Here is an 8,117-nt window from a genome sequence, read left to right on the forward strand (position 1 = left end):
CAAACCAAACTACCAAGCCAATTCTTACACTGGGAAGGAAACAAGTTTCCGGGGACCGGTTTCTGGCATTTCAGCCGTCGTTGGCAAGGCTTGCTTGAATCCTGATGGTGCAATGAGCAAGGGACTCACATCTGAGTATACCCTTCCACGCTTAGGGTGGACAAAATATTTAACAACAAGGGGTGGTGATGGACAGAGTTTCTGAATTAAGCAGAATACTCTCATCCAGTCAAGAGATCAGGGCTAGATCCAACACCGTTTTTTAGCTCACTGCACCATCCCAGCTCAGAACCTGGCTATATGCAAATTAGTCTGTGCCTGTCCCAGTGCATGATGGGAACAGGGCAAACCAAACTAACAAGCCAATTCTTACACTGGGAAGGAAACAAGCTTCCGGGGACCGGTTTCTGGCATTTCAGCCGTCGTCGGCCCGGCTTGCTTGAATCCTGATGGTGCAATGAGCAAGGGACTCACATCTGAGTATACCCTTCCACGCTTAGGGTGGACAAAATATTTAACAACAAGGGGTGGTGATGGACAGAGTTTCTGAATTAAGCAGAATACTCTCACCCACTCAAGAGATCAGGGCTAGATCCAACACCGTTTTTTAGCTCACTGCACCATCCCAGCCCAGAACCTGGCTATATGCAAATTAGTCTGTTCCTGTCCCAGTGCATGATGGGAACAGGGCAAAACAAACTACCAAGCCAATTATTACACTGGGAAGGGAACAAGCTTCCGGGGACCGGTTTCTGGCATTTCAGCCATCGTCGGCCCGGCTTGCTTGAATCCTGATGGTGCAATGAGCAAGGGACTCACATCTGAGTATGCCCTTCCACGCTTAGGGTGGACAAAATATTTAACAACAAGGGGTGGTGATGGACAGAGTTTCTGAATTAAGCAGAATACTCTCACCCAGTCAAGAGATCAGGGCTAGATCCAACACAGTTTTTTATCTCACTGCACCATCCCAGCTCAGAACCTGGCTATATGCAAATTAGTCTGTTCCTGTCCCAGTGCATGATGGGAACAGGGAAAACCAAACTACCAAGCCAATTCTTACACTGGGAAGGAAACAAGCTTCCGGGGACCGGTTTCTACATTTCAGCCGTCGTCGGCCCGGCTTGCTTGAATCCTGATGGTGCAATGAGCAAGGGACTCACATCTGAGTATACCCTTCCACGCTTAGGGTGGAAAAAATATTTAAGAACAAGGGGTGGTGATGGACAGAGTTTCTGAATTAAGCAGAATACTCTCACCCAGTCAAGAGATCAGGGCTAGATCCAACACCGTTTTTTAGCTCACTGCACCATCCCAGCTCAGAACCTGGCTATATGCAAATTAGTCTGTTCCTGTCCCAGTGCATGATGGGAACAGGGCAAACCAAACTACCAAGCCAATTCTTACACTGGGAGGGAAACAAGCTTCCGGGTACCGGTTTCTGGCATTTCAGCCGTCGTCGGCCCGGCTTGCTTGAATCCTGATGGTGCAATGAGCAAGGGACTCATATCTGAGTATACCCTTCCACGCTTAGGGTGGACAAAATATTTAACAACAAGGGGTGGTGATGGACAGAGTTTCTGAATTAAGCAGAATACTCTCACCCAGTCAAGAGATCAGGGCTAGATCCAACACCGTTTTTTAGCTCACTGCACCATCCCAGCTCAGAACCTGGCTATATGCAAATTAGTCTGTTCCTGTCCCAGTGCATGATGGGAACAGGGCAAACCAAACTACCAAGCCAATTCTTACACTGGGAAGGAAACAAGTTTCCGGGGACCGGTTTCTGGCATTTCAGCCGTCGTTGGCAAGGCTTGCTTGAATCCTGATGGTGCAATGAGCAAGGGACTCACATCTGAGTATACCCTTCCACGCTTAGGGTGGACAAAATATTTAACAACAAGGGGTGGTGATGGACAGAGTTTCTGAATTAAGCAGAATACTCTCATCCAGTCAAGAGATCAGGGCTAGATCCAACACCGTTTTTTAGCTCACTGCACCATCCCAGCTCAGAACCTGGCTATATGCAAATTAGTCTGTGCCTGTCCCAGTGCATGATGGGAACAGGGCAAACCAAACTAACAAGCCAATTCTTACACTGGGAAGGAAACAAGCTTCCGGGGACCGGTTTCTGGCATTTCAGCCGTCGTCGGCCCGGCTTGCTTGAATCCTGATGGTGCAATGAGCAAGGGACTCACATCTGAGTATACCCTTCCACGCTTAGGGTGGACAAAATATTTAACAACAAGGGGTGGTGATGGACAGAGTTTCTGAATTAAGCAGAATACTCTCACCCACTCAAGAGATCAGGGCTAGATCCAACACCGTTTTTTAGCTCACTGCACCATCCCAGCCCAGAACCTGGCTATATGCAAATTAGTCTGTTCCTGTCCCAGTGCATGATGGGAACAGGGCAAAACAAACTACCAAGCCAATTATTACACTGGGAAGGGAACAAGCTTCCGGGGACCGGTTTCTGGCATTTCAGCCATCGTCGGCCCGGCTTGCTTGAATCCTGATGGTGCAATGAGCAAGGGACTCACATCTGAGTATGCCCTTCCACGCTTAGGGTGGACAAAATATTTAACAACAAGGGGTGGTGATGGACAGAGTTTCTGAATTAAGCAGAATACTCTCACCCAGTCAAGAGATCAGGGCTAGATCCAACACAGTTTTTTATCTCACTGCACCATCCCAGCTCAGAACCTGGCTATATGCAAATTAGTCTGTTCCTGTCCCAGTGCATGATGGGAATAGGGCAAACCAAACTACCAAGCCAATTCTTACACTGGGAAGAAAACAAGCTTCCGGGGACCGGTTTCTGGCATTTCAGCCGTCGTCGGCCCGGCTTGCTTGAATCCTGATGGTGCAATGAGCAAAGGACTCACATCTGAGTAAACCCTTCCACGCTTAGGGTGGACAAAATATTTAACAACAAGGGGTGGTGATGGACAGAGTTTCTGAATTAAGCAGAATACTCTCACCCAGTCAAGAGATCAGGGTTAGATCCAACACCGTTTTTTAGCTCACTGCACCATCCCAGCTCAGAACCTGGCTATATGCAAATTAGTCTGTTCCTGTCCCAGTGCATGATGGGAACAAGGCAAACCAAACTACCAAGCCAATTCATACACTGGGAAGAAAACAAGCTTCCGGGGACCGGTTTCTGGCATTTCAGTCGTCGTCGGCCCGGCTTGCTTGAATCCTGATGGTGCAATGAGCAAGGGACTCACATCTGAGTATACCCTTCCACGCTTAGGGTGGACAAAATATTTAACAACAAGGGGTGGTGATGGACAGAGTTTCTGAATTAAGCAGAATACTCTCACCCAGTCAAGAGATCAGGGCTAGATCCAACATCGTTTTTTAGCTCACTGCACCATCCCAGCTCAGAACCTGGCTATATGCAAATTAGTCTGTTCCTGTCCCAGTGCATGATGGGAACAGGGAAAACCAAACTACCAAGCCAATTCTTACACTGGGAAGGAAACAAGCTTCCGGGGACCGGTTTCTGGCATTTCAGCCATCGTCGGCCCGGCTTGCTTGAATCCTGATGGTGCAATGAGCAAGGAACTCACATCTGAGTATACCCTTCCACGCTTAGGGTGGACAAAATATTTAACAACAAGGGTGATGATGCACTTGGCCAGGGACAGACTGATTTGCATATAGCCAGGTTCTGAGCTGGGATGGTGCAGTGAGATAAATAACGGTGATGGATCAAGTCCTGATCTTTGGACTGGGTAAGAGTGGTCTGCTTAATGCAGACATTGTTCATCACCACCCCCTTTTCTGAATCGTTTTTGGCCACTATAGGTGTGGCAGAGTATACTCAGACATGAGTCCCTCTCTCACTGCACCATCAGGATTCAAGCAAGCCGGGCTGAAGACGGCTGAAATGCCAGAAACCGGTCCCCGGTAGCTTGTCTCCTTTCTGGTGAAAAATTGGCTTGGTAGTTTAGTCTGCCCTGTTCCCATGATGCACTGGGCCAGGGACAGACTGATTTGCATATAGCCAGGTTCTGAGCTGGGATGGTGCAGTGAGATAAATAACGGTGATGGATCAAGCCCTGATCTTTGGACTGGGTAACAGTGGTCTGCTTAATTCAGACACTCTGTTCATCACCACCCCTTTTTCTGAATCGTTTTTGGACACTATAGGTGTGGCAGGGTATACTCAGACATGAGTCCCTTTCTCACTGCACCATCAGGATTCAAGCAAGCCAGGCCGAAGACGGACGAAATGCCAGAAACCGGTCCCCGGTAGCTTGTCTCCTTTCTGGTGAAGAATTGGCTTGGTAGTTTAGTCTGCCCTGTTCCCATGATGCACTGGGCCAGGGACAGACTGATTTGCATATAGCCAGGTTCTGAGCTGGGATGGTGCAGTGAGATAAATAACGGTGATGGATCAAGCCCTGATCTTTGGACTGGGTAGGAGTGGTCTGCTTAATTCAGACACTCTGTTCATCATCACCCCCTTTTCTGAATCGTTTTTGGCCACTATAGGTGTGGGAGGGTATACTCAGACATGAGTCCCTTCCTCACTGCACCATCAGGATTCAAGCAAGTCGGGGCGAAGACGGCTGGAATGCCAGAAACCGGTCCCCGGTAGCTTGTCTCCTTTCTGGTGAAGAATTGGCTTGGTAGTTTAGTCTGCCCTGTTCCCATGATGCACTGGGCCAGGGACAGACTGATTTGCATATAGCCAGGTTCTGAGCTGGGATGGTGCAGTGAGATAAATAACGGTGATGGATCAAGCCCTGATCTTTGGACTGGGTAGGAGTGGTCTGCTTAATTCAGACACTCTGTTCATCATCACCCCCTTTTCTGAATCGTTTTTGGCCACTATAGGTGTGGGAGGGTATACTCAGACATGAGTCCCTTCCTCACTGCACCATCAGGATTCAAGCAAGTCGGGGCGAAGACGGCTGGAATGCCAGAAACCGGTCCCCGGTAGCTTGTCTCCTTTCTGGTGAAGAATTGGCTTGGTAGTTTAGTCTGCCCTGTTCCCATGATGCCCTGGGCCAGGGACAGACTGATTTGCATATAGCCAGGTTCTGAGCTGGGATGGTGCAGTGAGATAAATAACGGTGATGGATCAAGCCCTGATCTTTGGACTGGGTAAGAGTGGTCTGCTTAATTCAGACACTCTGTTCATCACCACCCCCTTTTCTGAATCGTTTTTGGCCACTATAGGTGTGGCAGGGTATACTCAGACATGAGTCCCTTTCTCACTGCACCATCAGGATTCAAGCAAGCCGGGCCGAAGACGGCTGAAATGCCAGAAGCCGGTCCCCGGTAGCTTGTCTCCTTTCTGGTGAAGAATTGGCTATGTAGTTTAGTCTGCCCGGTTCCCATGATGCACTGGGCCAGGGACAGACTGATTTGCATATAGCCAGGTTCTGAGCTGGGATGGTGCAGTGAGATAAATAATGGTGATGGATCAAGCCCTGATCTTTGGACTGGGTAGGAGTGGTCTGCCTAATTCAGACACTCTGTTCATCATCACCCCCTTTTCTGAATCGTTTTTGGCCACTATAGGTGTGGGAGGGTCTACTCAGACATGAGCCCCTTCCTCACTGCACCATCAGGATTCAAGCAAGCCGGGCCGAAGACGGCTGAAATGCCGGAAACCGGTCCCCGGTAGCTTGTCTCCTTTCTGGTGAAGAATTGGCTTGGTAGTTTAGTCTGCCCTGTTCCCATGATGCACTGGGCCAGGGACAGACTGATTTGCATATAGCCAGGTTCTGAGCTGGGATGGTGCAGTGAGATAAATAACGGTGATGGATCAAGCCCTGATCTTTGGACTGGGTAAGAGTGGTCTGCTTAATTCAGACACTCTGTTCATCACCACCCCATTTTCTGAATCGTTTTTGCCCACTATAGGTGTGGCAGGGTATACTCAGACATGAGTCCCTTTCTCACTGCACCATCAGGATTCAACCAAGCCGGGCCGAAGACGGCTGAAATGCCAGAAACCGGTCCCCGGTAGCTTGTCTCCTTTCTGGTGAAGAATTGGCTTGGTAGTTTATTCTGCCCGGTTCCCATGATGCACTGGGCCAGGGACAGACTGATTTGCATATAGCCAGGTTCTGAGCTGGGATGGTGCAGTGAGATAAATAACAGTGATGGATCCAGCCCTGATCTTTGGACTGGGTAAGAGTGGTCTGCTTAATTCAGACACTCTGTTCATCACCACCCCCTTTTCTGAATCGTTTTTGGCCACTATAGGTGTGGCAGGGTATACTCAGACATAAGTCCCTTTCTCACTGCACCATCAGGATTCAAGCAAGCCGGGCCGAAGACGGCTGAAATGCCAGAAACCGGTCCCCGGTAGCTTGTCTCCTTTCTGGTGAAGAATTGGCTTGGTAGTTTAGTCTGCCCTGTTCCCATGTGAGGTAATAGAAATTTTCAGGTAGCCAAAGTGTCCCCCTACCCGCACCCTATCCATGCACCCACGTTCCTTGTATGTCGTGTAACTTCTTTTCTGTTTATGCTAGAGAGACGCAAATACATTTGCGTCCAACGTTAACATGTCAGCTATCCAGCCATGCATAAATATCCTGTTAATTAGGTTTCTAGACCTACGGTGCCAACGTCTTTACATGGTATACTTTCACGTTTCCGTCCACATTTTCTGGCCCAGTCGAGTTAGGCCATTAAACGAGGCCCCGAGTCTCATCTCTCCTGTCTCTGAGAGCTGTATGCATCCCTGACCCTTGCCTTACTTCCTGCCTCAGACGAGCGGTGCCCGGCTCAGCCTGGTTTGCTTGCCAAGATGATGTTTTACCTACAAGTTATCTGTCCAGCCTCCTCGAAAACACATTCCAGTCTAGTGAAATAGGTAAACATATTCCCGGCTGCAGAGCAAAGGGCCCTGCCTTCCTGTCTCCATGCAAGTAATTTACTGCTTCCGTTACCATGGTAGGCCCATGGCCCCCGCGCTCTACATGAAGATCCCTTTGCACGCACTCGCATTCAGTGTTGAACGGCCCTTGCCCGAGAGACCTTTTACTCCAGACACTACATCCTCAAAACATACGATATCAGATATGCTATAGGTACAGGTCGTTTTGACACCCCAGACACCAGTCTCCTCTACTCGTGCAAAAGTCAAAGCCCCCAGTTCTACCCGGTTACACGTCATGCTCAGCTGTGCGCGCATATAGGTTAGAAGTTTCTGCTGATTCTGCAACTTTCTCTATGCATCCACCCACTTGTGACGTTTTATGTTACGTTTCTCTGACATGTCTAGTGCACGCCCATGTGTACGCCTTCTTACACGCCTCCTGTTACGCACATGTGTTCTTATCTCTCTCTTTTCACCTGTTACGCCTACTGTATTCACTGCCATGCATACTGTTTTACTATATATATTGTGTACTGTTAATAAAAGGTGAGAACGTCCCTTCCTAACCCTGAGTGGTGATTGAACCCGATGTCCCATGTTTCGAAGGATTATATTAAAGCCCGTATGACTCAGATTCCACTGACTCTGCCTCTCATTTGAATGAGCTGTCTTGTATCGATAATTATATGGAAAAAATGATTAGGTAAAATGTATTTACCACATAATTTGGTGCCCCAATAGGGAACCCCCCTTCCCCACTCGCCAGTGAAGTCACGCGGCCTTTGACCCCTTCTACAGCCCCGACGGAAACCGTGCACGTTTGCGGGTTTTCCTGCTATCTTCCCTCGGGCCCACGAGGGAGACAGAGACTGCGGTCCGGCGTCCAGATGAGGCGGTGAGGAATGCGGAGGATCCCGACCAGAGCCCCTAGCCGAGAGAGCAAAGTCCGAGGTGTCCAGAGGCCCACCTGTTCCGAAGCGCATGCGTAGGAGAATAGTCACCTGACGCAGTCCAGTCCGGTTTCCGAGGCCTTCAGTTTCTGCTTCCCGGTGAGTACCGTTATTGGGAACGCATCTAGACGGGTTCATTTATTTGTTCCCGGTCAAGACAGGTCTGGGTACACAGTCCTGGTCCGTACGTGTTCACTTAGGTGGATACGGTCCGACGTGTCTCTTTATGGGACCGGTCTGTACTGTTTTAGCAGTGCATCTAGTTATCCAGTGATTCAGTATTCTAGTGTTACAACTCGAGTTTTCAGTCTCGCTTT

This window comes from Lissotriton vulgaris, chromosome 9 (assembly GCF_964263255.1).
Source record: "Lissotriton vulgaris chromosome 9, aLisVul1.2, whole genome shotgun sequence".
In the NCBI taxonomy this organism is placed as follows: domain Eukaryota; kingdom Metazoa; phylum Chordata; class Amphibia; order Caudata; family Salamandridae; genus Lissotriton; species Lissotriton vulgaris.